At 36.5% G+C, this 22,973-nt stretch overlaps 1 protein-coding gene and 1 non-coding gene across 14 annotated transcripts in view; one reads left to right on the forward strand and one right to left on the reverse strand.

Annotated features, from left to right (window-relative positions):
- LOC105477421 (NOP2/Sun RNA methyltransferase 3) overlaps positions 1-22,973 on the reverse strand; it is a 258,079-nt gene that overhangs the window by 202,886 nt on the left and 32,220 nt on the right. The window lies entirely within an intron of this gene.
- Positions 20,045-20,104, forward strand: LOC112425890 (U7 small nuclear RNA). Its single transcript, XR_003017075.1, has one exon. It is a non-coding gene; the product is annotated as a U7 small nuclear RNA (small nuclear RNA).

Here is a 22,973-nt window from a genome sequence, read left to right on the forward strand (position 1 = left end):
CGATGTCATCACAAAGGTCCTTATCATTGAAAGAGGGAGGCAGAGAGTTGGTGAAGATGTGACTACGGAAGTCCAGGTTGAACTGACAGGATTGCTGGCCTAGGGCAAAGAGCCCAGGTATGTGGGCTGCTTCTGAAGGCTGGAAAAGGTAAGCAAACAGATTTTCCCTGAGCACCTCCAGGAGGAACGCATCTCTGCCAGCACCTTGATATTAGTCCCGCATGGCTCATTTTGGACTTCTGACCTCCAGAAGCACAAAGGTAACAAATCTGTGCTATTTTAAGCCACTAAATTTGTGGTAAATTGTTACAGCAGCAATAGGAAACAAGTAATACACATCTAATGATGGCGTTGTTTTCTTTTTTTTGTTTTTACAGCAACACACTAAGGCAAAGGCCAATTTGCTAAGTGAAGTTGTAACTACACTCATTGTGGATCATTTTCTACTAACTATAGCAATACGTATAAGACTTTCTTTAAAAATGTTAGATTATTAAAAGGGTATAACCACTATGGAAAACAATATGACAGCTCCTCAAAAACTTGAAAATAAAGTTATTATGTGCTCCAGCAATTCCACGTCTGGGTATATTCCCAAAACAAATGAAAGCAGGGTCTTAAAGAGATATTTGCACCCATGTTCAAAGCAGCATTATTCACAATGGCCAAAAGAGAGAAGCAACCCAAGTGTCCATCAGTGGATTAACTGCCAAGCAAAATGTGTAGATAGATACATAGACATGATGAAATATTATTCAGCATTAAGAAGGAAGAAAACTCTGACAGATGCTATAACATGGGTTAACTCTGAGAACATTATGCTAAGTGAAATAAGCCAGTCACAATAAATAAATATCACATGATTCCACTTACATGAGGTATCTACAATAGTCAAATTCATAGAGACAGAAAGTAGAATGGTGGTTGCCAGGGGCTAAGAAGTGAAGGGAATGAAGAGTTAGTGCTTAATGGATATCGACTTTCAGTTTTGAAAGATGAAAACAGTTCTGGAGATTGGTAGTACGACAATGTGAATGCACTTAACACTATTGAACTGTACACTCAAAAATGGTTAAGACAGCACATTTTATGTTATGTATTTTACAACAATTAAAAATAAAGAAATATACAATAAAAATGTTAGATTATTGTGGATATAGGCAGTATTTGAATTCAGATATTTCCAACCTCCCATTAAAATGACTATTTTGGTCTTAGTTCCACAATTAGCAACGCCGATGCTTAATCAAGTAAGTATGATTCTTTCTCATTAAAGCTATACAAAAGTACATAGAAGCCTCATAATTTACAAACAATATGTTCCTGGCTTAACGCAAATTTAAATTAATTTCTATAATGTTGCCAATGTTGACTGATTCTTCTGCTTAGCTTTCATTTCGACATTCATAATTTATCTTTCTAAAATTAGGTTGGTATAACTTAACTGCCCGCATTATTTTCTAAGTGAGAAAATTGTATGTGGTAACACAAAGGCTTTTTAAAACAAATTGGGTTAATCTCAAAACCATAAGGCAAATGTTAGGGATTCCTGTCAAATGGTCTTACTGTTTTGCTACTGCTGCTTGCTGTGTAAATATTATTTTAATCCTTTTGCTTTCAGTAGGCATGTATCTTAAAACTATCAGAAATTTGTATTCAAAGATAAAGGAAGGCAGGCAATCTGGAAAAACTCACTCCCAGGATTTATAGCTAAGATTTTTCTACTCTGAGAATTATCTTATGCCATAGATCGGGGTCCCCAATCCCTGGGCCTCCAGACAAATCCCAGTCTGTGACCTATTAGGAACCCAGCTGCACCGCAGGAGGTGAGTGGTGGGTGAGCGGGAATCACCACCTGAGCTCCGGAATCGAACTAATGCCTGATGATCTGAGGTGGAACAGTTTAATCCTGAAACCACCTCCCTGTTCCTCTGCCCCAGAGCCATACATGCCATTTTTCTCATGAACTGAACCAGACCATGTTGTGGCCTCCCACTGCTTTTGCAGAAAGTATAAAACTATCTCTATAATTACAATTTATCATTACACACTATAGTTTCTGTTAAGGCAAGAACATACAACAACTTTATAATCAGACAAATTCAATGATTTAAAAAGCAATATTTCTGGTCTTCGTTTTCCAATCAAAATTAAAAGATGTATTTTACAATATACTAAGCAAAAATTAACACACTCCTAAAATGTAAGTACCTTAAATATACAGGGCCCTGTCCACTAAAATAATGTCTGGGATAAATCATCTGCTTCCATAACAATTTACACACATTTTGAAGTAGTGTACAAGAAACAAGTAATTATTATCACAAGAAACAAATACAAGAAACAGATTTCATCCAAACCATAAACAGAGGACTGTATATGTATTTTTACAACAGTTAGATGGTAGGATGTGAGAAGGGCTGTTTGGGGGAGAAAAATGATTCACTCAAAACAAAAGAAAGATATTGCTTAATAGGTCTTAACAAGCCCACTAACAAATTTTAAATTCTGGAGGTGGCAAAACATTTAGAAACTAGAAAGACTTGAATAATACTAATAAACTTTGGCAAAGCTGTGGTACTGACCACATAAAAAGACAAGTCAGGATTAGAGAAAAAAGAAGAAAAAAAAAAAGGTTAGGTTTGGGATCTGGTAAAAGGCAAAAGGGTTCTCTATGCTTGTGTAAATGTCTTTAGCATGCAAGTTATTATTTTTTTTAAAATAAAAGGAAGGAAAACTAAACAGCCAGCCAAGCAACATCCATTTTTGCATAATAGTATAGTATCCTCTATTAACCTCTCTAAATGTGCCATGGCCCCTCGGCTCCTCAATGATCCTGTATCATGGTTTAACAAGATCCTGAGTAATGTCATATTATTCACTCATGCTAACCACTAACTATAATGCATGAAATTATTACAAACCAAGCTGTATTAAGACTGGTATTATTCATCATTGAATTCTAATGATAACAGTAAACTTTCTAATCATATTTAAGTAGAAGTCAGAAAAATGTCATGACTAACAACAGTAGAAGCAAAAGCATTATTTGATCAGATTAAGTAGAATGCTAACCTAGTACTCTAAAATGGAAACTAGTAAACATTATCTTGGGTTTTCCATATTCTTTAATATAAAATGCCCAATTATAATGCAGAGCTGGAGAAGTACTTTTTTAAAAATTGACATATCATAATTGTAGATAATCTGAAGGCATATGTGTTATTTTCATACATGTTTACAATGTAGAATGATCAAATCAGGGTAATTAGGAAATCTATCACCACAAACATTTATCTTTTCTTCATCTTGGGAGCATTACAATTATTCTCTTCTAGCTACTTTGAAATATACATTAAATTATTGTTAACTACAATTTCCTTACTGTACTATCAAATCCTAGAATTTATACCTTCTACCTAACTGTATTTTTGTACCCATTAACCAACTTCTCTTTATTGGAGGAAGTACTTATAAAGGAAGCAGAATTGTGACATAATATAATCCCTCTATCATTACTCTGAAACACACATATTCCCTTCAGAAGTCTCCTACAAAAGTGCTGATCAGGTTTAAACTCTACTTGAAATATGAGGTAAGATTCTCTCTCGCAACCCTGCTGTAGGAAACAAAGGTGATCTTGATTAATTTTATAGCATATAATACAATGGTCTGCTGCACAATGAAGGTAAGAAAAAAAGAAAAAAGGATATAGTAGAAAATGATTTTACCCCAAGTACTACTAAAAGAGAAAGGAAGATGGCCTCCTTGCCACGGAATGTATACCAGATAACCTGTTACTATATGGCAGATATCAGGTATATAACTTTCCCCAAATCTTCCCTTGTCTTTCAGTGTATCGTGGAACAGGCTGAAATGCACTTTGTGTTTGAACCACCTAGTTAATGAAGCTGCTGAAAACAAAACAATACACAGTTTTTAAAAAGAAACCATTAAATAGAATATAATGTTAAACTTCCCTCATTTGTGAACAGAAACTCCTCAATAGATTTTTGACAATTCACAGAATACACTCAAGTGCCACTTCAGGTCTATCTCTTATACTCTGTTGTGAATCCAAAAAGCTCTGCAACCTACAGGTTTTTAAAAATTAAGTTGTGCGGCCGGGTGCGGTGACTCACGTCTGTAATCCCAGCACTTTGGGAGGCCAAAGGGGGTGGATCACTTGAGGTCAGGAGTTCAAGACCAGCCTGGCCAACATGGTGAAATCTCATCTCTACCAAAAATATGAGAAATTAGCTGAGTGTGGTGGCGTGTGCCTGTAACCCCAGCTACTCGGGAGGCTGAGGCAGGAGAATCACTTGAACCCAGGAGGCGGAGGTTGCAGTGAGCCGAGATCGTGCCACGGCACTCCAGCCTAGGTGATAGAGACTCTGTCTCAAAAAAAAAAAAAAAAAAAGTTGTGGCAGATTCATTTGTGTTAAAAATCTGACTTAAACCCATGTAAGGCTATTTATGGCCAAGACTTATCTCATGTGGTATAACTATTCATATGTCTTGCTGAAAAAATATTAATATGTTTGATTATGGAGTATTGTTCCAGACGCCCCTGTGGAAAGGAGGTTAGACCATGTACTAAGTATGTACTATATTACTTCTTTAAAATCCAAACAAATTCTGAATTCTGAAACACATCTGCCATTAAATAAGATTTTTGGCTTGTATTTTAGATCCAAATGAATTATACTGTAAAACTATATACAATATCTTCTGTAAATATGCATGTATGAAAAAACTAGTTAGTATGATAAAACTAGTTAACCACATAGTTATCCAGTTAAAGCTTAATTCTAATTACTTGTTGCAAGTAAATCATTTAAACGTTAACTTTTAAAAGCATCAGGTAGGCACATCTACGAATAAGTCGTCTATATGCAGGAGTCCACCAGCGTTTTCTAAGGAAAACTGGATTGTTTTGTGTTCTCAATACTCCAAGGATTCCTCCTTTCACTCCCTCAAAAAATGTTTTGATCTGCGTGTCTGTATTTTAAAGAAACTGTAAAATCAATAATAAACTCATTTTTTTTAAGGCATTCATTTTGTCTTTCCCAAAGTTTAATGATTTGCCTTTCACTGAAGTTCTCCATCCTTGAAAGGTCTGCTTAGAGGAAAATAGAGAATCATGCCTCAAGAGCCTTTTAAGAAACTGGCTTAAAACAAGGTGAGAATGTGTTGCTTCTCTAGCACAAGACAGACCACCTTTACATTCCCAGACTAATCTACATAGGCTTCTAACTAAAGGAGAGTAAGAAAGGAAGATAAAAGAAAAATTATTCCTTGACTGAAACACCTTAAAGAAAAACATGTATTATCTTAATTATAGCATAATTTCAATGACCTTGAAAAACTAAAACAAAACAAAACAAAACCCAAAATGTCTTGAAACACAGTTATCAAAGTTCCAAAGGAGAGTGTTTCAAAATGTAACCAAAATTTAAACCACGATGCAGGATGTCCTATTTTTTCCCTTGGTAAATATCTGAGTTTCAAACAGAAAATGTTATTTTTATAAATAGCTATTAAAACATACTAACACATTTTAAAAATATAAATTCCCTTTCTAGGATCTATTCTTTTGGTGCTTGATTAGAAAATTTGGCATTCTGATGGGAGGGTCAGTGTTAATTAGATCACTGTATTCAACTGTTTTCTGCATTTAAAAAGGGCTGAGCCAAAAATGCAGAAAAGAACAATCAGCACAGCAACAGTGCCATCTTTTGACCGAAACAAGAGTGATTTTCCCTCTTTCATTAATTCTTCACGACTTATCACCAGGAGATAAACAAATTCCTTTTATGTCATCGCTGTAACAAGTTTGAAGTCACAATCACTGTCTTGCCTACAGTTTCTGGTACAGAAGTAAAAGAATCATACATGTCTGTGCTCCTGAAAAATTAAGATTATAGCCCCCAAATACTATGATTAATATATTTATTCCTCATCTTTATTCATGTCCCTTCCTTCGCCATTAGAGTATCAAGGCAATAGTACCATTCCATTGGAAGCAAATATAAGTAAAGGATGCCACAATATTAGCAAGCTTTGCCTTCTCAGAAATCTAGCATTATACATTTTTTAAAACCAAGTCAGATTGTAGGAATTTTAAAAATTTAAAATAAGCATAGGAACATAAATCCTGCAATTGGTCCATCGTAACCATTTAATATTCAATTAATATTTCAGAAAGCCAATGAGACTACCTTATAAAGCTATTTGCAACATATGTAGAAAAGAAAAACAGTTATATAATTAATAATGTGAAAAATGTAGGAAAACTACAGACAGTCTTTTTATTTCACTGCCCAAATGACAGTTTAAGTCCAAAACTGAAAAGGTGAGATGCTTCCAGAGAACACTGGACACATTGTACATACTCCTCTGTGAGGAAATTGTTATATTTTCTTTAAACTAGAATAGAGCAGTAAGGAAAAAAAAAAAAGAAGAAGAAGAAACCGTGTCCTTTGCAGCAACATGGATGCAGCTGGAAACCACTATCCTAAATGAATTAATGTAGGGACAGAAAACCAAGTATCGCATGTTCTCAATTATAAATGGGAGCTAAACATTGTGTACTCATAGGCATAAAAATGGCAGTAATAGACACTGGGAACTACTAGAAAAGAGAGGACAGAAGGGGGGTAAGGGTGGAAAAACTATTTGATGCTATGCTCCCTACCTGGATGATAGGATCAATCAAATCCCAAACCTCAGCATCACGCAACACATCCGTGTAACAGACCTGCATATGTACCCCCGAATCTAAAATACAAGAAATTATTTTTAAAAAATAAGTAAACAAAATAGAAAGAATCTACCTGAATAAAAGAGAACAGAATGTGGATTTGGTCCAGAAATCAAACAAGATGCTGACTCCTATGTTAACTGAGTGTAGGACATGTGATCGGCTTAATTAATAACATTAACCTTATGTTTACCTGGTGCTCTAGTTAAAGAGCGCTTCACAGACAGAGTTTTAATAAAACCTTATGAGGTGAGATGTACAAGGTATATAGTCTGACCAGATTTATCAAATCGAGGGTCACAAAGACTCTGATTTGCCTGAAGTGACACAGCTAATAAATGCAGCACGAAGACTGCCACTCAAATCTAGGACCGCAAACTTCATCACTGCTATGTGCCCTGAAGCAAATATTACGACTGCTAAAATAAGTTTGGAATTTGGGGCAATAAGACATAGGACACCACATGCATTCATTCTATCGTCCCAATTGTCTCAAATACCCATTGAAGGTAAAAAATAACTATATACCTCCAGGCACTTTTAACATAAAGAAAGTAGAATTAATAGGTCTTAAGCAATGACCTGAGAATCTGAGCTACCAGTCCTTTCATAGAGCATACAACCTCCACCTATTAAAGTGCTGCTGTACAGCATTATGATGAGGTGACTGAAAGCACACACTTCACACTGAGACATAATTTGAAACTTTTCATCACAGATTGGCATTTAAATGATAGTTGTGTTCAATTTTAACATATTAGACTCAATGTAGAAACTCAATCTTGGTAGTTATTCCAAATAACTTGGTAATTCATTTAACAATACTTTGTTTGTACAACTCTAAAAGGTAGATAAAAATACTGTTTTCCTCAGAAGCTTGACTCAGCAAGAAAATAAGTAGACAAACAGCCTGTACTAAAAAGCCTATTTTCAGCCTTCATTTACCTGATTCTGCCATTAATCCTCAATTTCATGAAACTTTCTTCTGATCTGGCTTCCTGGATGCTATTTTTCCTTTGTTCATCTTCTATTTCTCTGAAGCCCCCTTTAGCCTCCGCCTCCCCATCTGCCTTTCCTCTTTTTCCTGTCCCTTAAATATCAGTCTGCCCTAGAACTTTATCCTTCATTTCCTTTTTTAACCTGACATTAAATGTTTTATATGTTACCTTATTCAATCTTTCAATTAAGTTCTGAGGCATGAATTATTATTCTTACTTTGCAAACGAGAAAACTAAGGCAAGACAATTATTTGTACAAAATTTCTCAGGAAATGTCCAAACCAGGATTAAAATCCAGGCAATCTAGTTCTATAACTCATACTTTTAATGGCAGTTATCCCCTCCCATTCATTATGTAAGGGCTTTGTCAACTACTTGATTATTGTAAAATCTTTCAAATTGACTTTCTTGCTTAAGGGTTTGGTTATTTTCGGGCTGGGCACGGTGGCTCATGCCTGTAATCCCAGCCCAGGTGGGTGGATCACGGGGCCAGGAGTTCAAGACCATCCTGGCTAACACGGTGAAACCCCATCTCTACTAAAAATACAAAAAAATTAGCTGGGCATGATGGCAGGCGCCTGTAGCCCCAGCTACTCGGGAGGCTGAGGCAGGAGAGTGGCGTGAACCCGGGAGGTGGAGCTTGCAGTGAGCCCAGATCATGCCATTGCTCTCCAGCCTGGTCCAGGGAGCAAGACTCCACCTCAAAAAAAAAAAAAAAAAAAGAGTTTGGTTATTCTCTTTGCATCTTCCAGCATTACCTGATCAAGGAATTTCCAACTTGTAGCAGACACCTCTATTCTTCAGCGTCTGTTCTCATTTCCTTCCGTAGTAATGGGATTTTTAATTGGGTACAGCCAAGACTAATTTCCTAAACTGCCTTGTAATAACCACAATCATATGACTAAGTCTGGCCCATGAGACGTGAGTGGAAGTAATGTTGAATCATGCTTTTTCTCCTTCCTACTAGTTGCAATGCAGATTAAACAGCAAGAACTGGGATAGTCACCCTGGATTGTGAGGCTGAAGATTGGGCCTGGATCCCTGAGGATTCTGGAATCTGGTCATCTACTGATTACCTAGACAACCCTGGGAAGCCTCCTCAGACTCTTATTTATTTAAGTCCCTATTATTTTGAGTATCTTTCTCTCTCTGTTATATTAGAAGAAAAACTGTCTTAACTAATACTGAATTTGCTACCATGTGGAGTTGTAGCAGAATCTAAGTATAGAACTGCCTCAATAAACAGGCAATAGAGGGCAAGGTCACGGAAACTACAGGTTAGAAAGCCAGTATGATGGCTAGATTAATTTAGGTTCAACTTGGCTGAACCATGATATTCAGATATTTGGTCTAGTATTATTCTGGGTGTGTCTGTGAGGGTGTTTTTAGATGAGAGTAATATTTGAATTGTTAGACTGAGTAAAGCAGATGGCCCTCCATAATGTGGGTGAGCTTCATACAGTCAACTGAAGAACTGAAGAGAACAAAAGACTGACCTCCCTGGAACAAGATGGAATTCTCCAGCAGATGGCCTGTGCACTTGACCTGCCATGTTGACTCTTCCCTGGGTCTCCAGGCTCTAGCGCATCCAGCAAATTTGGGACTTAGCCTTCATAGCTGTATAAGCCAATTCCTTAAATCTCCCTCTCTCTCTCTCTCTCTCTCTCTCTCTCTCTCTCTCGATAGAAAGACAGACAGACAGTGGTCCCATGAGATTATAATTTCCTTTTAACTAGGTGAATGAGCTTGTATTCACTTAGAAAAAAAGTGAGTAAAAATGGTCTCTTCACCTAGACCCACTTCAGAGCTCAGTCTTTGAAACTTTTTCGTTGATTCTCCATGGAATGTCTCCCTATTCTGTTTTTCCCAAGCAATAAATTTTTAGCTGCTTGAAAACAGGGTTTGTGTTGCATTCATTCTGTATTTTTTACATACAGCACAACTGGAAACTATATTCTTAAAATATATTCTTAAAATATTAAATAAATTAATGGGCTGGGTGCAGTGGCTCACGCCAGTAATCCCAGCACTTTGGGAGGCTGAGTTGGGTGGATCACCTGAGGTCAGGAGTTCGAGACCAGCCTGACCAACATGGTGAAACCCGATCTCTACTAAATGCAAAAAATTAGCCAGGCATTGTGGTGGGCGCCTATAATCTCAGCTACTTCCGAGGCTGAGGCAGGATAATCGCTAGAAACCAGGAGGCCTCCGCCTCAGTGAGCAGTGAGTTGAGATTGTGCCATTGCACTCCAGCCTGGGCAACAGAGTGAGACTCCGTCTCAAAAACATAAAATAAAAAGGCCAGGTGCGGTGGCTCACACCTGTAATCCCAGCACTTTGGGAGGCCAAGGTAGATGGATTACGAGGTCAAGAGATCAAGACCATCCTGGCCAAAACGTGAAACCCCGTCTCTACTAAAAGTAAAAAAATCAACTGGGCATGGTGGCGCGCGCGTGTAGTCCCAGCTACTCAGTAGGCTGAGGCAGGAGAATCGCTTGTACTTGAAAGGTGGAGGTTGCAGTGAGACAAGATCGCGCCACTGCACTCCAGCCTGGCAACAGAGCAAGACTCCGCCTCAAAATAAAATAAAATAAAACAAAAAAATAAAAACAAATAAATAAACGCTACCTTAATTAAGAGGCAGGTCAGGAAGAGAATTTTCAGTGTAAAACAAAGAAATATATTTAACTGAAACTAACACACAGAAATTCTGCATAGAGTTCTGCACATGTATCACAGTATAATAATAAAAAAAAGTAAATGTGGTAAAATGTAAAACAGTTGATGAATCTCCATAAAGAGCACACAGGAGCTCCTTGTACTATTTATTCTTACATTTTTTTCTAAGTTTAAAATTATATCAAAATAAAAATTTTACCAAAAAATATTCTGAGTAGAGAATAGTTGAAGCAACCTCTAACTTTTATGTTATAGAAAAAATGGAAAAGATAGAGGCCAGAGGCTTTATCTAAAAACAAACAAACAAACAAAAAAACGGAAAGAAAAAAAGCTTTTGCTAACAAGTAATTTATAAAAATGAGAAAAGTTTTTCTTCTTGCCAACTGGGTCTTAAATAATAAATTCCTACAGAACGTAAAACAGCCTGTTAATGAAGGCAGCTACTTAGCAATTGTGGTCTCATTTCTGATTGAGTAGAACAGTTTGGTAACCTTTTTTAAGTAAACTTGACCTTATGGAACATGGCCACTGTTTTAAAATTGAGATATGTTGTCCCAAAAATGCCATTAAGACATTTAAAAATGTCAGTTGTTCCTTACACTGCCTTTCTAGTAACAAAAGGGAAACCTAACGGAGTTTGGGAGAGTGGGGCAGGAGACAGCAGATAGTCTGATTTAAAGAAAATAAATCTAGTTAAAAAAAAAAATTAGCCAGGCATGGTGGCTCACACCTATAATTCCAGCCCTTTCAGAGGCCAAGGCAAGAGGATTACTTGAGTACAGGAGTTTGAGACCAGCCCGGGCAACAGAGAGAGACCCCTGTTTCTACAAAGATAGGAGGATCACTTGGGTCCAGGAGGTCAAGGCTGCATGATCACCCCACTGCACTCCAGCCTGGACAACAGAGTAAGACTCCATCTCAAAACAAACAACAACAAAAACAAAACAACAACAAAACATATATATGCCTAATTTGATATAGCAATAGAAATATTTTAATTAGGCCAGGCACAGTGACTCATGCCTGTAATCCCAGAACTTTGGGAGGCCAAGGCAGGCGGATCGCTTGAGCCCAGGAGTTTGAGACCAGCCTGAGCAACGTGCCAAACCTCATTTCTACAAAAAAATACAATTAGCTGGTGTATACCTTTTGTTCAAGCTACTCGGGAGGCTGAGGTGGGAGGACTGCTTGAGCGTGGGAGGTGGAGGTTGCAGTGAGCTAAGATTGTGCCAGTGCACTGCAGCCTGGGTGACAGGGTAAGATCCTGTCTCAAGAAAAAAATAATAATAATAATTTTTTTATTTGCTACAAAATAATTTAACAAATGGTAAAACCACATCTTTAACCATTTCTTTTCTTCCCTGAAGCACTTTGGGAATTTTTTCTTCATTTACTTTTCCATTTCTTTTTTTTTAATACTACATTGTTGACTTCTAGTATTCCTTTCCAATATTTCTGTTTTTGTTCCTTTTCAGCAGTTCCCATTTCTTTCATTTTTCCACTGCCTGTTTCTCATCATTTCACCCTGTTTCTATCAGTTTACTATTTCTGCTGGCAAACAGCAGTCTGGGCAAGAAAGCAAATTAAAAAAAAAAAAAACAAACAAACAAACAAAAAAAACCCCAACCACTATTATACACTACGACATTCAGGTGAACATTCAGGTGAAAAGCTGAAGCTCATGTACAATCTATCAGATAGATGCAGATTTAAAATTAGGTTTCATGGCACTATAAGAATCCAAAACACAGACATTTCTAGGTTGATAGTTCTAATGCCATCGTCAGTTTTGAAAGTATTATTTTACAAGCCTTGAGGGTAGCCTTCACTGCGCTCACAGTAAGTAATCAAATTTCTAGATACCACACTGTTTATTATCAAAAGAGTTGTGTGAATTCAAGATAAAGAAACATGACCAAGCTTGCTGTTTTCAGAGATACCATACCCAGCGGCTATTCTTTTGTCAGCCTAAGAAACAAAAACAGTGCTGATAATTATCTTCTTTCCACTGACAGTAAGCTTTTACCTTGAAGAAGCAATGTTTCTTATAAAGTACTAATACAACAGAGTAATGACATTAGACACTTTTGAAATAGATTATAAATGACACAGTTTAACATACTTATTATTGGTTTCCACTTGGAGACTTCACGTTTAGTACCTCTTCTTAACAGTTCATTACCTCATTAATATGAGTATGGAACGGTAGGGATTAAAACTCCTCCACTAAATTAAATATAAGGATCTCATTTTGTGTTGCTTAGGTGAGCCAAGAGTGACAACAAACCCACAGCAGGCCTGCCTAACTTCAAGGTAGGGTCTCTGTCCTATTAACCATTGCCTCTTAACTCACACAAATGAAAAAAAAGAAAAGCCTTCAAGAAAACCACCAGAATTGACCTGATTTTGTTCCATGGCAAATGTGCTTATGAATGGAGATTGTTTATAGTTGATTTTAATGATTTAAAAGGGTTTATTCAAACCGTGTGTGTGTGTGTGTGTGTGTGAAGAAACCTTCTTCAAGTGAAATTCTGCATGCTTAACCGGAAAAAAGATACCCTGCCTCTAGTTGGATTTGGTGTGCCAGACTAAGGAGCTCCCCTGTTCATCCCTATCTATTCCTTCAAGACAGCTCCCGAAGCGATTCTACAGAAACCCTATGTCTTTACAGTGCTGAGTTTGAATGCCAATGTCCTAAATAAATCTTTGGAGGAAAAAATGACCATCATTTCCTAAAGAAAAAAGTCATTTGACTCCTGCAGTAGCCAGACTAAAAAAGAAAGAAAAGCCTATGAAGTTTACTAAAGGCATTTTAGTGACTCCATTTAGGTCAATGGCATGGTAAGTTCAAATTCCTGTAGTGAGTGGCAGAATGAGGCCAAATGCCAGGAAAACCTTGCTGATAGAAGAGGAAAGAGTCACAGGGACTCTTAATGGATAGGCTGGATCGTGGTTTTTCAGCCCAAGGTCCAATCCTTTGGATCATAAAAGTCATTGTTCCTACAGAAAGAAGATTCGGGGGAGGCAAAAAGAACACAGAGCACCAAGAGATAAGTAAGAATGCTCAAGCAACAAAATAGCCTTTTCCCAAAATAGCCAGGTCATCCTCTGCTGCACGCAATGGTCACTCTTTAGAAATCTTGAAAAGTCAGTTCAAATTTTTTAAACTAGAAGAATTTATGTGCTCCCATGTTTCAAATGCTTTAATATACTTATACTTATTTGCTCAGTTTTGTTTTGTTAAATATCCATTAAAAGTTTTTCAAATTATTAAGAAAAATGATGTTAAACTCTTAACATCAGTCATATTTTACAAATTGAATAAACTATGGTGAGTTAATGAAATGTTTAAAGTATCATCTTATTTTGAAGACTGCTTTCTTCTAACATTAATCCACTGATAATCATCGCTCACCTGGAAAAATTCCATAACTTCCCAATTATTTATTCCCAATAGCTTTCTTCTCTCTCTGTTTGTTCTCTTGTGTCTACCCTCTACGTGTAATAATCTTTCTAAAATAAATGTAATTATGTAATTTCATTATTAGAAATACTTCAGTAGCTCTCCACTGTATATATAACAGTTGTGGTAAACTATGGAATAAGTTATCCCCTCATCCTCTTAATCATGTTTTCATGCCAAGCATGTAAGAGGCAAGGCTCTTACTTTTTGTCTAATAGCTGCTGGGAAGAGTTGATTAAGCCCCCAGATTTAGATGTGGGACTGGACTAAAAAGCTTGCAACTGGGACTCAGGTCCAAACCATGCCACTCAATTCAGCTTCATCACAGAGACCTGGTTGGGGTCCAGGAGTGAGCTAACATAAAAGATCAAATTGTCAAATCTGATTCACACAGACCAGAGACCTTACCTACTATCAAGCTTTACTATTTAATAATAATTTTAAGTATACAGGCAATCAAGTGGCACAAGAGAAGCAGAGAAAGGTCTGGGACAGCTGATATAGCTCCCCAGGTCTTGCTTTCAGTATTGGGTATGAATTTTTAATTCAGAATAGATGAATTTTCTAAATCATGTTCACAGATCGCTTCACACAATGGGGAGCATTTAGGTTATGTCACAACACACCTTATGCAGTTGATACATGGTATCTCCAGGAAGGAAGCCATGCCCCATAAATCTATATAGATGCTAGTTTGTGTTTACCATAGGCAATCCTAACCAGGAACATGCTGCTCAAAGCATGCCATAAATAAGAACTATCCTCTTAGCAAAACTCATTAGTCTATTTACCAAGGAAGCCAATTATCTACATGTTTATGAGAAGATTTAACTGAGTCACCTGCCTTCTTTCTTTCCTTAGGAGTGTCCCCCTGGAAATCAAAACAGAAATGGATCACAGGCCAGCTGCTATAACTCCTTCCCAAAGAGTTATCAAGCTCTTGCCTGGAACTTTAAAAAGCTGATCTTTTAATCTCCATTAGGATACAGTTTTGTACTATTTCTTTCATTAACCAGATTGTGTAAGGAAAGAAGAGTTTTAGGTATTCCTAACTACCTCAATAAATGAATACAAAAATGAAGGAATGGCATGTTTTCAAAGACTATTGAATAATTGAAATGTTCACGATAAATTAAGTGGAAAAAGATATCAACTGTATGTCACTATGATTCCTATTATTCTACATACTATATGCAGCCAAAGGTAATAAATAAATCAATCAATATATATGTATCTTAGCTCCAGTATATTATACTCTATTGTATATTATTATACAATAGTATAATAATATTGTATATTAGACAAATCTCTTTAGTTTAAATATTTACCTGCTGCTTATTTTGTACTCCATCCTTAACAAGAACAAAGTTAGGCATCCTTCCCTCTATTCCCTTAGCATCCTAACTGTTCTATTATTATAGGTCTTAACCACATTTTATGATAATTGGCCTGAGGACCTTGAGAACAAGAATCATTTCCATATTTTAAAATCTGCAATGCTTAGCTAAGTTCCCAGTATAAAGTAGATAATGTTAGGCCGGGCATGGTGGGTCATGCCTGTAATCCCAGCACTTTGGGAGGCTGAGGCAGGTGGATGGGAGTTTGAGACCAGCCAGGCCAACATGTTGAAACCCCGTCTCTGCTAAAAATACAAAAAGTAGCCAAGTATGGTGGCACATGCCTGTAATCCCAGCTACTCGAGAGGCTGAGGCATAAGAATTGCCTGAACCCAGGAGGCGGAGGTTGCAGTGAGCTGAGATCATGCCACTGCACTCCAGCCTGGGTAACAGAATGAGACTCTCTCTCAAAAATAAATAAATAAATAAATATTAAAAAGTAGATAATGTTAATTAATAAATGCTGATAACATCTGATTTTCAAGATTGTATTCATATTGTCAATATATATTTGACACATATTTTTTATGAAAGAAAATATAGTAGTTACAAATTATAGCTTTGGATGGCCCCTCAGGCTTTTATAATTTCGTTGAATGTGTAATATTTTGATCAGTAAACTCTTGTTAAAAAGAAGTATGTTCTTTCCCCAAATAAACTGTGCATTTTAAATCTCATAACCTCTGACTACTGCCACCTAAACTTAAAGAAAAAAGAAATAAGATGAAGAATACAGAGGAGGTAGAACAGAAAGAGGAAGAGAATAATTAGTAGTAGTAGTTGCAGTAGTTGTTAATAGTAGTTTGCTTTTGTTTTCTGGATTCCAAACATATGACTAAGCATATGATGACAGTATGCAACATGAACTGAATTATTCAAACGTTAAAAAGAAAACATATACATAGCTGAAGCAGTGGTGGAAATTTTCCATTCTGAGAGCCCCATATATTCAAATATTATTTTTCCAATATAAACATATCAATTTTTTGGTCACTGTGTTGATGAATGATGAAGGCCATGCTGCACAGTCACTAGGTATTCTCTATCTTAGCTCCAGTGCATCAGAGAATAGATGTTAGTGTTTTTGTTTTTTGTGTTTTTTTAATGTTTCTTTCAAAACACAATTCTTGCTGTCAGAGTACCACCTTTTAAGGATTGTTATCTGGATGATTTATGCAAATTTTCAAAACGTTACCGAATAATCTAAGCTTCCTTTTTCAATGAGCTCACAAATTGGATTTTACTTGTCAAGTAGTGAGAAAAGAAAACCAGAAGGGGTCAGTATTTTAAATGTAATTGATTTTCTCCTAGGAAACAAATGACATGATACATTACTGCAATAAGTTACCTACATTTTTGTTATAAATCATATTCTTCAGTTAGTGCTTTCTCACCCAAAAATCATGTAAACTTCTCTTATACAAATATCACAGTCACTTTTTAGAAAGACTACATATATTTCATTTTTAGTATATTTTCCCACTTTATTTTTCTTGATACAAAGAATTTGATTAAATAGTATGAACACACATAGCATGTAACAGGAATGACCGGCTCAAAAATTATTTTGAGAAATGATAATAAAGGTATACTTTTAAGTGATATTCCATTAATAGAACTGGCTTATGTTTAATTATTCCTTTTATCCTTGCCCCTCATTCTCATCTCCTGAAAATAGCTTTGGGACAGATGTGTGAGGAAATCTGATATAACTTTTATCTTTATGTTCTGTAAATTCAATAGAAAATTCTAATTTTTCTATCTCTATATGGATAAATCAAAGAGTCTTTAAGTATACAAAGAACTCATATTGTTTTGAGATCTTTCTCCTGTCATCACTGTGCCTTCCAGTAAGTTTTTCATTGTAAAAAACAAAAAACAAGTTAGATTACTATTTTTATCATTATACATACTTCTATATGTATATTAATTTAAAAAAATTTAAGGAGCATTACATATCTCCTAACAGTTTTTTTAAAAAAAATTAACATCAGTGCTGGGCACAGTGGCTCGTGCTTATGGCCTCAGCACTTGGGAGGCCAAAGAATCAGGATCACTTGGGGTCAGGAGCTTGAGACCAGCCTGGGGAATATAGTGAGACCCTGTCTCTAGAAAAAAATTTAAAAATTAGCCAAGTGTGGTAGCATGCCTCTGCAGTATCAGCTACTCAGGAGGCTTAGGTGGGAGGATCACATGAGCCCAGTAGATTGAGGCTGCAGTGAGTTATGATCGTACCACTGCTGCACTTCAGTCTGGCAGACAGAGCAAGACCCTCTCTCTAAAATATTTTTTTAAATAAAAATAAAAAATAAAGAAATTAACATCAAAAAACTTCTATCAAATAAGACATTAATTTTCATTTATTTTTCATAAAAATGTACCAAATGTACCAGATTGATATCGAATTGTAGAGTATATGATTATAGGACACTGTCTTTCCAAAAGCTGAAATTCTGAACACTGTGCAGACTGCTTATGTAACATAAATATAAATAATTTCTGGTAAAGTGACAGCATGACTTCACACAGTCATAAAGGGCATAAATACCTTTTTTAAAATTGAAAAATAATAATTGTGAATATTTATGGGATATAATGTGATACCTTGGTCTATGTACACATTGTAGAAAGATTCAATCTGGTTAATTAGCATATCTATCACCTCACCAACTTATCATTCTTTTGTGATAAGAACATTACAGATCTATTCTTTTAGCAATTTTGAAATATACATCATTAACTGTGGTCACCATGCAGCATGATAGATCATTATAACTTATTCCTTCTAACTCTCAGACTTTGATCAACGTCTTACCTTTCCCCATCCTTCTCTTCACCCTCAGCCTCCAGTAACCACCTTTATATGCTATTTCTATGAGATCAACTCTTAAGATTCCACATGGAAGTGAGATCATATGGCATCTATCTTTCCATTCCTGGCTTATTTCACTTAGCATAATGTCCTACTGTCCCACCTATGTTGTAGTAAACGACAGAATGTCCTTGTTTTTAAAGGCTGTATAAGTTCTCATGTGTATAAAGTACCTTTGAGCACTGTATCTGTCAACAGACGATGTACATACAAGTCTAGCCTTTGGCAAAACAATACAATCAGAAAGTTTCCCTTATTTACCTCTTGCCTATCTTTTCCACTCCTTTTCTCACTTCTGAGTGCCATCTTCTGTCCACAGTATGAGGCCAGACAATATTTGTTTACCTGCATTCCAATTGCTCTTTGCAAATGAAAATAAGGATCTGTAATCAATCCTTCATATGAATGAAACTCATACACATCGATGTATTTACTCTCTTGCATGCTTGCATTTTAAAACCTTTTATCTCATATTGTGGAATAAAAGGGTTGCCTTTTATTAACAAAAGGTAATGCAATAACTATCTGAGGAAAGATTGGAAGACAAGCAGGAGGAAATTCTAGGTAAGTGATATAGTGATAAAACAGAGCTATTCCTGATGATAAAATTGCTATTGTCTTTTTTTTTTTTTTTTTTCTTTTTCATTTTTTGACGTCAAGGGCAGGAGATAAAAGAGAGATTATGTCTGGTATTATCATTTTTTTTTCCTTTATCTTGTTAACCCCAAGACTTGTAGATGTCAGGAATCCAATCATTTTCTCTGCATATAGCTTGGATATCTTGCTCTCTCCCCTTTGTTATCATAATCACATAGCCAAGGGACTCGGAATTCTGGCTGCTTCAAGTTATTGCAAAACCTCTCAGGCAGACCAGGAAGCAGAGGCAGGGAATGTAGAGCAGCTGCTGAAGGAAAAGAATGGGAGATGGCTGGTGCGGCAGTCTTTCCCAGTCTCACATGATTACATGAAAACCTACATTGAATGTGATCTCAGCTTTGTGCCCTGCCAATTTGCTACTAAAGTGATGTGCTACTAAAACCATTCCTTTAGGGAAGTAAGATGATGGAAGAGAGGAGTGGCCACTACAGAAGAGCCTTCGTTGCTGGGACATAAGAAGATGCCCATCTGGGGTTCATGCATGCGAATGATTTTTTGCAATGATGATTGAAATGCTAAATGATATTAAGAAAAATTTATTAAACGATAAAAAAATTAAATTACATCTGTAGCCATGTTTTGGCTATGTAAAAGCAATACTAATCAAAATAAATTATGGGAATTGCTTTACATTTATGCCTAATCACCTTGCAGCACAATAATGATTACATCATTATTTTTGTCAGATTAACTGTGCTATCAATTTAATTACACCTATAAATTCTAAATACTCAACCCATGTAATATACTGTTTTTAAACAATTACTTAGTCTCTTCTACATGCCAGGCACCAAATTATATGGTAGGAATAAAAATAATAAAACAATCCCTGCTCCCATGGGGCTTACAGTCTTGTCAAAAAGAGAGGCACATACTAGATAATTGTGTAGCAGAGGAACAATAAATCTATCTTTAAGTGAAGGTAAGGACATGAGGACAATATCCACACCACTCCCTGGAAATCAGGCAAGGCGTCAGTAAGGAGACATCAGAGCTGATTCCTGAAGAATCAGTAGAGATTGCCAGGAGAAAGGAGAGTGTAAATTAGAAGAACTCTCAACGAAAAGGACAGGAAATGCACTGGCCTTGGAAATGAGATACTGTTGAGAAACTGCATGGTTGGAACAAAATGAGTAAGAGTTCCGAAACAATGAGGTTGCTGAAGTAAGAAGGGGCCAGGTCAAAAGAGGACTTGAGCAGTACATTAACAGTATGAAGTATTGCAGTTCTTTTAGAATTTGTCTAGCAAATTCTGGTTTTCACTGGAAAATCCCCCAATTAAAAATAAAAGAGGGTGAAATTTTGCTGGTAATGGGGAACCACTGTAGGATTTCCAGAAGGATAATTGACACGAGATTTTCATTTCGGATGTGTCACTCTGGCTTCACTGTGGAGAATCAAGCAGTACGGCTCACAACTGGAGACATGTAGGACAGTTAGGGGCCAGTTAAAAACATTTAGGTGACAATACTGGTGGCTTAGGTTAGGCTACTCAGGATGGAGAGAATTGGGTGAACTTGAGACACATGTAATAGGTACATGTGTCTCAGTGATTGAGACGTCTTAGTGATTGATTCAATAAATGAGAAAGAGGGAAGTTGGAGATCGATGTCTGACTTAGGCAAATATATGGTGGTGTGGCGTTTCCTAAAACCGAGAAGAGAGGGGGAAGAGGCAGGTTGGTGGAATTTCTATTCTGATTTTTTATTTTGTTGATTTGGTGAAGATTCTCTCTCCTAAGATAATTAGAAATTATGATTTTTATCTTAATTATTTGAGCTTTTAGTTTCTGGAGATCTCGGATAGTAACTGAATATACAGGTCTGAGGCTAAGGAGAAAGATCTGAGCTTAGACTCGTATTTGGGAGATAGTCTAAGCTCACGTATTGGGAGATATCAGTTGAAGCCATCAGATAGAGAAAAGGATCAACATCAGTAGGCTAAAGAAACTCAAAATTTGTGGGATGAGCCAATGAGCAGCAAGTTGAATAACATATGAAGAAGGCATAACTGAGAAGTAGGGAGAACCAGGAAAGCCTATGATCACAAATGTCAAGGGAAGAGAATATTTTAAGAGGGAGCAAGCAGTAAACAAAGTCCAGTGCAGCAAGGAGTATAAACTGGTATAGCCTTTTTGGAGAACAATTCAACACGGCTATTAAAATATTTGATTCTCGATTCTACTTCTCAATATTTATTTAATCTAGAAAAATGCTAGTAGACCTGTCTGATGAGACAAATTAAAGAACGGTTTATAAAAGTAAACAAATAAACAAACAAAAACAAGAAACAATGGAAATATCCAGAAATAGAGGATTAAAGGATTAAAAAGGAATACAATAGATCCTCTTGAATATTTCACATAAGTTAAAGACAACAAAGTAGACCTACATGGAAAAGACTAAGAAATATTTGGTGGAAAAAAAAAAAGACCATGTTACAGAAGAATATACATATCACGATAAAAGTTATTTTAAAATGTATTTCACTACATAGAGCTACGAATCCAACAGTGAACTCTAAGAAGAAAGCTGATATTTGGTTGGGCATGTGGCCAACAGGGCCTTTTGCTTCATTTGTATTATATTTTTTTTTTACAATGAAAATGGTTTCATGTATTACCTGTATAATTAGAAATATATTTTAAAAATTCTAAAAATTTTAAAAATTAATGGTTCTTTAATAAGAATAGGTTTGGAAGAGTAAAGGAAACAGAAGATAAAATATAATTAATCGAGGAAAAACAGTAGACAGAATATATCACAGAAAACCTGGTAATAAACAGAAAGAAAAGGAAGTCGGGGGCAGATTTGTCAGGAGACAGAGAAGAAAAATAATATTCTCAGGAAGCCTGTTTGCTTGCTTACTGATTAAAAAAATAAATGTAGATCACAATGTTAATAAGCCATCACAAGATTTAGTATCTGTTACAGGTGTAAGGAATAACAATGGCAAGGCTGGTGTAGCAGGAACAATTAAGAAACTGAGGCTGGGGGATGCTGCCTCATGCCTGTAATACCAGCACTTTGGGAGGCCAAAGCAGGCAGATCACTTGAGGTCAGAAGTTCGAAACCAGTCTGGTTAACATGGTGAAACCCCCGTCTCTACTAAAAATACAAAAATTAGCCAGGCATGGTTGCGGGCACCTGTAATCCCAGCCACTTGGGAGGCTGAGGCATGAGAATCGCTCGAACCCAGGAGGCAGACGTTGGAGTGAGCCAGGATCACACCACTGCACTACAGTGTGGGTGACAGAGCAAGACTCTATCTCAACAAACAAACAAAAAATGAAGAAGCCAAATCAATAAAGCTTAGGTGAGAAAAGATTTACAGAAGGATCTAGATCATCTCAAAGCTAATAACCCAAAGGGTAAAAGGGAAAGGTCGTATGAAGTTTTCAAAATATCTTAGTGTTACATGAAAGGTGGACATCAGAAGTATACAAACAAATGGTCTAACTGCTGGATGAGAAATGTTCAGAAAAGCCTTCTGATAAGTCCTACCAAGAATCACCATAATGAACCGAGACGTAATCTGATACAAGGCTATGTATTAGTATTGGTCAAAATATTTAGGAAATGGTATATGTTCATTGCTGTGTATCAGTCAGAAGTTGGAAATGTACACTGTCATTCACTGTCTTTCTATGTGCAAGAGGTAATAAGTGATTAAGGGACCATTTAATTGTATTTTAAATATTATAGATAATTTTGGTTTAGCGGCTGGGTGTGGTGGCTCACACCTGTAATCCCAGCACTTTGTGAGGCCGAGGCAGGCAGATTACGAGGTCAGGAGTTCAAGACCAGCCTGACCAACACAGTGAAATCCTCTCTCTACTAAAAATACAAAAACAAAAACAAAAACAAAAAACTGGGCTTGGTGGCGCACACCTATAATCTTAACTACTCAGGAGGCTGAGGCAGGAGAATAGGTTGAACCTGAGAGGTAGAGGTTGCAGTGAGCCGAGACTGCACCACTGCACTCCAGCCTGGGCGACAGAGTGAGACTGTCTCAAAAACAGACAAACAAAAATATTTGATTTAGCATTAAACAAGAAGAATTACATGGGAGTAGGGCATACGTCAAAATCGCTGTTGGAACCTGAACAACAATGTTCCAAAATGGCTCTGTTCTTAATGAAACC

The sequence above is a fragment of the Macaca nemestrina genome, chromosome 2 (assembly GCF_043159975.1).
Source record: "Macaca nemestrina isolate mMacNem1 chromosome 2, mMacNem.hap1, whole genome shotgun sequence".
Classification (NCBI taxonomy): domain Eukaryota; kingdom Metazoa; phylum Chordata; class Mammalia; order Primates; family Cercopithecidae; genus Macaca; species Macaca nemestrina.